Source organism: Gracilinanus agilis, chromosome 3 (assembly GCF_016433145.1).
Source record: "Gracilinanus agilis isolate LMUSP501 chromosome 3, AgileGrace, whole genome shotgun sequence".
NCBI classification, from domain to species: domain Eukaryota; kingdom Metazoa; phylum Chordata; class Mammalia; order Didelphimorphia; family Didelphidae; genus Gracilinanus; species Gracilinanus agilis.
Window position 1 is genome coordinate 276,746,451 of NC_058132.1, and position 10,840 is coordinate 276,757,290.

The following is a 10,840-nucleotide window of genomic DNA, read 5'->3' on the forward strand; positions in this document are numbered from 1 at the left end:
CTCACCTATGAATGACACAAATGAAAACTTGTCGATTTCATTAGTTCTTTTTCTTTTCTTAAGTAGTAAGCGTACTTAAAAATGCTTCTAGTACCACTCGGGCTAGTAACCCAGCTATGTCATCCAGTCTGTGTTTACATGCACAGGCCAATGTGACCTTTTTGACTAATTTAACCAACCAAAAGAGTTGACAACATAACAATTGCCAAATGACTATTTTGACTTTAGTTTTTTAAATGTCTTCAGTCAGTCAAAACTAAAATTGGTTTGTGCACCCTGGCAAAGTCACCACATCTTTGAAATGTATGATTGTTTTGGAAATTCTTCTTTTATTTGGATACTTTTTCTCAAAGAACTTATTGCAGCTATCCAGTGAGTCTTTTTGTTGCTTATTTCACCATAAATACTTTGTGGTTGTTGTTTTTTTGAAAAGGAACATTTTGGTAGTAGAATAGAAAATATATTATCAAATGAACTTGTACAAAGGGCTGTATACTCTATTTGCAATGAAAATCATATAAATAAGATTGAATGACTATAGATTTTTTTCTGATTTGGGAAACATATTCACATATATGAAACTTTCCCTTTGCTTCTTTTGACCACCATGGAGTGAGAGGGGATAGTAGAAAACATTTAAAATGCATTTACTGCAATTGATGATACATTTGATATTTCCTTTCTCAAAACTTAGAAAGGATTAAAGAGAGACTGTCCATAGAAACAAGAGGTTGATCTCTAGCTTTACAATACTTTGGACATTTTCTTGGTCTACTTCAAGCACTTAAAATTTATGGCTACTAAATATACTTGTTTAGGGCCTAGTCCTGATAATTACATGCCATTTACACACAAAACTCTCACTGAAATCAGTCTGAGTTCTGTCTGAATTAGGGATGTATTAGAGAAGCAGGATCATTAATGCTATATTGTTGCATACTATTTTTCATATGCCTTACAAATATTTTCTGGGACATTAATAAAAGAAAAGCATTTTATTGCCAAAATAAACCTTTGTTGTTACTTCTAATCTGTATTAGCACTAGAAGATCAAGTTATGTAGCAAATACATATATTGTACAGTACAAAAATTATAAAATATATATTTTACCAATAATATGAAAATAGAGCAAGGAGAAAGAAGCACATTTGTTATAGCACAAATTTAAACAACAAAATCCACTGTTACATTTGGCAATTGTATTTTTGAAAAAGTATATAGATTTAGTTCTAAAGTTTCATCAGAGTTACTTCATTTGCCATCATTTGCTGCCTGATACTTTTCCAGCAATTAATTTCATAGCCTTGCAATCTGTGGATGTAAATGATTTTATTCCTTGAAATTTTATTCCTTTCTGTGGAAATATCATAATTTATTTTGTGATATGACAGCATATAATATTCACCATTCTAATTTCTTTCCCACCAATAGAAACTTATAAGTGCAGGTGAGCCCTTAATCAGTGCTCATGTGTATTTTTGGTATGCTTAAGTGATTTAACATTTTCCTAGCCCAAGGTCTGAATGATCAATAAAAATGTCCCAACAATGAAATAGTATTTAGATATTCTTTAATTTGTCTTGCCTCTTAGTGCAGCTTTATTTGGAAAATACAATTTAAACCTCATTAGCTATTTTGAAGAGAAAAGGTAAAACCTGAAATAAATATTCAAAAGTAACACACTAAAATACAGTACAATTATATAAAAACAATTCCCCTACCTATAGGCCTTGGACTGTTTATCTCCCAGGCAATTGCCACATTTCCTCTTATATGGTTAAAAATTAAATATATATTGCCTTTATTAAACCAAAACAGTTATAAATATTTCTTTTCTTATTTTTTTTAGACTCATTTATTTATCCCCTCCTATTTTTACTTCTATAGATATGTGTAGCATTCTACAAGGCATGCTGGGTAAAATATACTATGCAAATGTGTACAGTGTTGCATGTTTTGCTCTCCCTCTGCTTTAGTGGCTTTAAAGGAAAAAAAATGTGTTGTTATTTTTGTGAACAGAAACATTTATCAGAGAAAATGCAGACTGCATGCTTACAGTATCCTAATTTCTATGGATTTGTTTTATGGAATTTAGATGTGTACAAATCAACTGCATTAAAAAATTTCTTTTCTATAATAAATGAAAAAACCATTCAAACTAGCGTTTTACCTTGACTTTTTGTGCAATTGTCCATTGAATATTATTATTAGAGAAGCATTAGTAGAAATTATGGCTCTAGTCCCAAAGTCTTTCAGGAAGAAAAAAATTCACTAAAAATTCTGAGAATCAATTGGAACCTAAAAATTCAAGTTGGTTAAAAGTTATGTAATTGGTAAAAAAAAAATGCCAAATCAATCAATCAAAAAATGAAGAATTATTAATCAACTTGTTTTGTTTACATACAAAAAAGACTCTACAAAGCATTTTGCACATTACCTTGTATATATTATTTAAATATTCAAATTGTTTTAAGAGAATATAGAAATCATCTAGTGAGTGTTGCATCAATATGCAATTAAATCAATGAGACCAATCTTCTTTTTTGAGTTTTTGTTGAAATTTCCAACAAAATTTTAACACCAGTTGTTCTGATTTGAATGAAGTTTTGGGTGAAATTTTGAATAGCAATTGTTCTGATATTTGGTACCATAAATGCAGCACTGGAAACAGATTTGTTAGTGTAGTCTAATACTAACTAATAAACTGGGTGAGACAATCCTTTGGTAAACTAAGTACCCTCTTGTGTATTTAAGTATTAAGTATTTACTGAACTGTGTTTTGTGGAGGTAGGGGAACGTTGGAGAAGCAGGTGTAAACAACAACAACAAACCATTCCCATAAAGCTTAGTATTTTGCATATGATGCTCAATAAAAACTTTTTTAAAATAACTAAATTGCAGAATCTCATAGCTTAAGGGAACCTCAAAGGCAAATTGGTTTTCAATCTATACTGAGTAGGATTTCCTCTACAACTTTTCTGTCAAGTGATCATCAAGGCCCGGTTTGATAATAGGGATCTCAAGAGGACCTGAGGCAGCCCTGTTAGAGAAATTTGGTTTTCAGAAGGTTTTTCCCTATCTCACCAAAGCCAAACACCTGCCTTTTTACAACTTAGATTTCCAATTCTACACCTCTGAGACCAAGCAAAACAAGTTGTTCTTTAACATAACCATCACATATTTATGAAGCAAATATCTCTCTAGGCCAAACATTCAGTGTCCTCAGCCAATTCTTATAAGACATAGTCTACGATTCTTTAACAATTCTGATTGCCTTTTCTAGACACACTCCAGCCTGTTAATGTCCTTCCCAAACAGTAAATTCTCTAGAATGTGGCAGGTACCCCCAAGGAGCTTACCAGTTTCTTCCGGATCAGAAAAATACATGAAATGGAAGACAGAATGTAACTGATGAGCTAAAAATTCCAGGAAAATATCACAGTCCACGTGACACATAGTAGCACCTAATAAATGTTTGTTGACTGACACTCCTAAAGAAGTTTAAGAAAAGTGATCATCTCTCAGAAATAGATAGGAGTGAAGTGAGCAGAACTAGGAGAACACTGTCCACAGTAACAGAAACATTGTACAATGATCTACTGTGAAGGACTACACTATTATCAGCAAAGCAAGGGGCTCATGCCATCCACAGCCAAAGAAGAAACTGTTGGAATCTGGCTACAGATCGAAGCATGCCATCTTCTACTTTATTTCTCTCATGAGATTGTTCTTATATGTGTGATGTGTCTTCTGTCACAGCATGAGAAATATAAAAATATGCACTGCATGACGACTGGTAGAATCTATATCAGACTCTTTGCCACCTCAAGGAGTGGAGAGAGGAAAGAAGGCAGGAGATCTGAATCTTAAAATGTCAGATAACAATTGTCGAACACTGTTTTTACATGCAATTGAAAAAAAAAAGTTTAAAAAGTAGAATTATACAGGCATGAGCCAGCTTCCTTTGCTGCTCTGATTTTTTCTGATGTTGTTCTGTGCCCATTTCACCAGTCACCGCCATGCCTTGGCCATCCTTTGTCTCACATAATGAGATATTTGAATTGTTTTAATAGGATTTTAGAGCTGGAGACGATCTATGATAAAGTTTGAATCTTTTCTTATACAACTAGCACTGTGGTTAAATTCCTGTTAAACTCAGCTGTAACATTATCAATAATACCTTTATGTTTGTATTTCAACTTAATTGTCAAAGTGCTTTCACATACATGTACTGGGTCATTTGATATTTACAATACCCTAATAGGCAGGCAAAGCAATTATTTCCTCCATTTGAACAAAAATGAGACTAAACAGGGGGCAGCTGGGTAGCTCAGTGGAGTGAGAGTCAGGCCTAGAGACAGGAGGTCCTGGGTTCAAACCCGGCCTCAGCCACTTCTCAGCTGTGTGACCCTGGGCAAGTCACTTGACCCCCATTGCCCACCCTTACCAATCTTCCACCTATGAGACAATACACCGAAGTACAAGGGTTTTAAAAAAAAATGAGACTAAACAGAGGTTAGGAGAACAATGTCTGGCATATGGTAGGCATCGAAATGCTTATTGACTTATCATTATATTATGGCTTTTCTTTCATGTGTCTGACAAAGTGAAATTCTTTGCTAATCTTGCTAAACATATGAAATCTTTATAGTTTCTACCTTTACAACATCGTATATGTATGTATGTAACTCTGTCTCTGCTCTCTCTGCGTCTGTGTCTCTGTCTGTCTGTCTGTCTCTCTCTCTCTCTCTCTTTCTTTCCCTTCCTTTGATTTACACTCTCACCACCCTAATTTCAGGTCTTCATCATCCCTTTCTTGGCTGATTACAAGACCATTCTAATTGGTCTCTCTGCCTCATGACTTCCCCTACTCCAACCCATCCCTTCCCTCAGCTGCCTACATAATTTTTCTAAAGCACAGGTCTGACTATAGGGTTTCCCCCAATCCCTGCCAAAGACAAAACAACAAAAAAATCCTTTAATTGTTCCATACTATCTCCAGGATCAAATAGTAGCTCTTCATAACCTGACCCTTCTCACCTTTACTCCTCTCCATACAATCTACAAAATAGCTACATTGTCTTACCCACCATTTCTCAAATATAATGTTCCTCTTCGGTCTCCTTGCTGGCCCTAGCCTCTGCCACTTGGTTTCCCTGGCTTCCCTTAAGACTGCTCAAGATCAACGTTCTCCAGGGTGCTTTTCCTGGTCTCTCCAGCTACTATTGTCTTTCCTTCGGAGATTACCTTCCATCTACTCTGTTTATATCTTGTATGTACCTAGCATATTGTCTCTCCATTAGTATGTGAGCTCCCCACATTCAGAAAACTTTCTTTGCCTTCTTAAAATTTTTTAATTTGGGCTCTCCATCATTTGGCACAGTGCTTGTCACATAGCAGCTAATAAATTTTTATTGACAACTATCCTTCACACTGGGTTGTTACAACACTACATCTTTTATCACTGTGAATTTGTGCTGTTTGTTCCCCCATGCCTGGAGCACTCTCCTTCCTCACCTTCACCTCTTAAAGAATCTCTGGCTTCCTTTAAGATACAAATCAAATTCCACCATCTGGGAAAGACCTTTTCTAGACTCCAAAGTTGTCTCCTCTCTGAGATTACCATCCATCTACTCTGCATATATCTTATATGTACCTAGTTATTTTCATGTTTGTCTCTCCCATTAGACTGTAAATTCCTTGAAGGCAGTGACTATTTTTCTCCATTTTCTGTCTTCCTAGGACTTAGCAGTGTCTGGCATATAGTAAACTTTATTATATTTGTTGACTATTACAAAATAGTTCTTAGTTATTCAGAGAGTACCCTTCAACTAAGCTACATTCTACATTTCCCTTTTAATAAAAAAAAATGATGTACTTTAAATTAAGCATAATCCAACCTGTTATAAACCTCAAACTAGAACAAAAGACTTTTCTTCCTGTTGCTGCAGCCAAGGCATCTATATGAAGTCTATAGACCAAATAAAGAAGTCAACAAGAAAAGCCTTCCCTAATTAGTGCATATAATACTCTCTAGTACTTATGTGACATTTTTATGTGCCTTGTTTGTACATACTTAATATGAATTTACGTAATATGAATTTGTTGAACTAAATTGAATGGAATTAAATTATATTTCCTTTTTGCAAATCTTGGGTTCAAACTTTGCTGTCAATTACCAGTTGTTCAAACTTGGTCAAATTATTTACTTATCTGGATCTCACATTATCTGTAAATTAAACGTGGTTAAAATAGATGATCTCTGTGATCCTTTTCAGTTCTAAATCCTATGATCCTTTTAGATTTATCATTTCATCAATATGGGTACTCTTCACCAAAACAAATCACAACTTCTCTATACTTCCTCATCCTGAATAGTTTTTATTTATATATTCCCATAAATCCTTTAAGAAGAAATTTTCCAGTGCACTATAGCCCTTTTGGTGGTTCTTTTCATATATATGGGGAAGAACAGAGAAAACCAGTGGTCCACTTAGCCTGTTTGTTGAGTTTCTTTTTTCATATATGACCTACCTACTACCTTTATAGATATATATGTATAAAAATATATATTCTGAACATAAGCTACATAAAAGAATATTTCCATATATATGACAGAGAACAAAAAGATTGCATATAAAGCTGTGAATTTCCATTTCAGACCTTTCACTTTTTAAAAATAAGAATATGATAATATAATTAAACTTTCAAAACTTTCTTGCTTACTTATGCTTTTTTTTCTGAATATCCTTCTGTTCTCTTCTGTTTTTTTCTTTTTTTAAATTTCTTTTTAAATATTTTCCATGTTTCCATGATTCATTTTCTTTCCCTCCCTTTCTTTTCTCCCCCCCCCCCCCCCGCCCAGAGCCAAAAAGCACTTCCACTGGGTTGTACAAATGTTATCACTTGATACCTATTTCCATATTATTCATTTTTCTATAGAGCAACCTTTTAAAGCCTCAGCCTCTTCTGTACATTTTTAAAAGTTTTAATGTTATTTTTTCAACTACTATTGCTAACCCTTTCCTCTCCCTCTAAACTTTTCTCTGTTAAAAAGTAGGAAAAAATCTTATAGCAAATAAACATTATTAAGCAAAGCATTCATACATTGACCTTACTTAAAAATGTACATCTCTTTAATCATCTCTCTGTTAAGAAATAGATAATATACTATCATGTATCCTCTGAAGATAAGATTGGTCATTACGTTGATTTTCATTCAGAAGTCTCAAAGCTATTTTTAACAATATTGCCATTCTTGTGTAAATTTTTTCCTGGTTCTACTTACTTTGCATCAGTTCATGCTATTGAAAAATCTTTCATCACTTTTTACAGCTCATTATATTTTATTTGCTAGACAACTTATTTAGCCAATCTCCACTTAATGGGCAACCCCTTAGGTAATAATTATTTTCTTTTTTTCCTCTTTCAAACTCCCTTTATGATCAGGAAGTTTTATTTTGACCATATCTATTCCCTCTCTAGAATTATCATTCCCCTTAGGTACATCCCCAATCCCTATTGAATCTGAGTTATCCCTACATCAGGGTGTTCGTGTATGCATGTGTGTGTGTCTATGTGTATTTATACAAAGAGTAAGATTCATCTGATGTCCAGTTCCCCCACTGCTTCCTTCATTTTTACATAGTATTCTTCTTATACATTACTCCTTCCTCTACTAACTATTCTTTTTGCCATTCCTTTTTTCCTATTATTTAAAGACTATTAAAAGTCTCAGAATCTATTTACCATCACTCCCTCTGTTTTTTTTAACATTTAATAATATTTATTTTTTAGAAAAGTTAACATGGTTACATGGTTCATGCTCTTACTTTCCCCTTCATCCCCACCACCTCCCCTCCCATTGCCGATGCGCATTTCCACTGGTTTTAACAAGTGTCATTCATCAAGACCTACCTCCAAATTGTTGATATTGGTGTGATAGTTTCGAGTCTACATCCCTAATCATGTCCACCTCAACCCATGTGTTCAAGCAGTTGTTTTTCTTCTGTGTTTCCACTCCTGCAGTCCTTCCTCTGAATGCGGGTAGCATTCTTTACCATAAGTCCCTCAGAATTGTCCTGGGTCATTGCATTGCTGCTAGTACAGAAGTCCATTACATTTGATTGTACCACAGTGTATCAGTCTCTGTGTACAATGTTCTTCTGGCTCTGCTCCTTTTGTTCTGCATCAATTCCTGGAGGTCTTTCCAACTCCCTCTGTTTTAAAAGATATTGAAATTCTGAAGGGTCAATTATTCCTTTTCACTTTGCTAAAATGCTACTTTTTTAATTCCTCAAATAATTTTATATTTCTCAAGATTCATGTTTATGTATCAAATTCCTATACAGCTCTGATCTAAATCACTAAAAATGCTTGAAATTCCTCTATTCCATTGAAGATTCATTTCCCTCCCATCCCCCTGTAAAGTTACTCTCAGTTTTTCAGGTTACACTATTCTTGGTTATAAGCCTAGTATTTTTTAGAATACTATTTTGACTCAGATCCTCTCTCATTCATTGTAGAAGCTGTTAGATCTTATATTATCTTGACTAGTTCCTTGCTCCTGGAAGTTCTTCTTTCTAGAAACTTGAAATATTTTCCTTTTTCCTTGATGTTTACTGTTGTTTGCAAACAGTTGTTAACAAATAAGCATTATACAAAATAAACTGGAAATAATCAACAGAAAAAATGCATTTATTATACTCTCCTTTTCCCTGAATCTCTGAGGTTCAGAAGATGGTCTCTTCAGAGCTCTCAGTAGTGCTTCAGAATAGGATGAGCCCTTAAGCCTGAGCTCAAGCTTATCTATATAAGCCATCTCTGACAAGCAGTGGAGCAAATTCTAAATTCAGCCTCTGAATCCAGGACTTGCAACCTTTGCCAGAGACTAAGTTAGAAAAGCTGGAAATCTTATTTCTCTCTTTCTCTTTACTAGTAAATACTTAAAAATTTAGTATAAAGTCTCCAAGACCAATTTTTATTCATAACACACTGGCTTTGCTGGATGGTCCTTCTATTGCCTGAAAGCTCCTGGCTGTCTTTTTTTTTTTTTTTTTTTAATTTCTGGGCTGGAAGAAGTCATTATAGTTTTTTACTGAATTTCTTATTCTTTATTCAGTGTGTGGCAATGGAGTAAGTATACTGTTCTAGGAGGTATACTATTAGCACTGTGGTCTGCTCCCCACTTCTTTACTAGACATCTTAACTATTAGTCTACCCATCTCCATTTATATTTATACATAGTTTCAGTAATGATTTTACATCATTTCTTATATACAAACAATGGTGATATGCTATAACTCATTTACTTTCTGTATACAACTTTCAATTGCCTTTTGGTAGTTTTCATTTCTCCAGGATCATGATATTCCAAAATTGGTAACCATTTACTATAGCATTGACAAAAGAATATTATATTGGGTATTCCAAAAACAAAACAAAATGATTTGCATCATTGATAGCATAAAGTCAAATCTAATCTAACCTGATCTCCTACTACTTAATACTGAGGTCATTATCCCCATGCAGTACTTTCCCATGTTAATTGATAGACTTGTTTGAAAGGCTACCCATCAAGTTGCATATCATAATTGCGGAAAATTCATCTTCACTATTTTTTCTCAATATGTGTTTAGTTGTTTCAATTTTTCTCACATTACAATAGATTTCTCTGAAAAATTTTATATTTCCAGATGATACATTTAATTTGGAGAAATCTATAAATAGTTATTTTGAGTGGAAAAATTTCTTTTGTTTGGTTCCTATTGTAAGATGGAGATTTTAGGTATTTATAGATATGTATTTAAAATGTGGTCGCCAGGAATCAACAATTCAGATTGATTCCATAATTAAAATAGACCCAAGTCAGGATTCGGTTTAAGGTAGTTTATTTACAATTAGGAAGGTAAAAGGTAGGTAAATAGAGAGAGGGAGAGGCCAGTCCAGGCCTGGAGAGGCCTGGACGGAGAGAGAGGGTTAAAAGACTAATTAAACTAGATTACAAGCTACAAGACCTTAGAAATCAAAGAGGCTATAAGCCTACTTAAGGCAGAGTTTGGAAACGCCAAGGTAGGCCAAGGAAGTCAGCCTAACTTACCCACGTGACCATTCAGAGTAGAAGCATTCTGAGGTCTCAGCCGAGGACCTTCTGCACCAAGTCCAAAGCGGGAACTTTTTTTACCAGTTTGTAACTCACATATTTAAAGAGATAGCATCTCTCTTCATTTCCTGTGGGCCCACCTCTAATTCAAGTGGACCAATGGCAGCCTCTACACTGATTTGGACTGCCCAAAGGGCATTCCCTTGTTCTTGATTTGATGCTTATTGTCACCTGTGATTAAATTATCTTCACTTCCCCTGAGGGAGGTGGGGATGATATAATCTAGATGCCTAGGGTAAGTAGATTTTTGACTATGAATAGGCTAGAGTTAATTTCATTTACACAATATACAGATCCTCTTCAGTGACACTGGCAAATGTTAGGACCAATATAGTCAAATTTACAGAAAGGGAAAGAGATATGAACTCACAAAATATAGAAAAATGAATCTGATTTCCACTCCTGGAAGCAAGTCAGAGACCTGAATTTACATTCCACTTCTGCCCCTTCACATCTCTGAGCCTCAGTGTCCTCATTAGGAAAATGAGAAGGTAAAACTAGATGACCTCTAAGATCCACTACAACTCTAAATCTCTGAAATTCCAAACCATTTAATTAAAGAGATTATTGGAAAATATTTAGAAAAAGCAATGTTCACAAAGAAATATCATGGCTTGATGAAGAACAAATTCATTTCCTTTGTTTACAAGAGTTTCTAGACTGGTAAATTAGAGGAC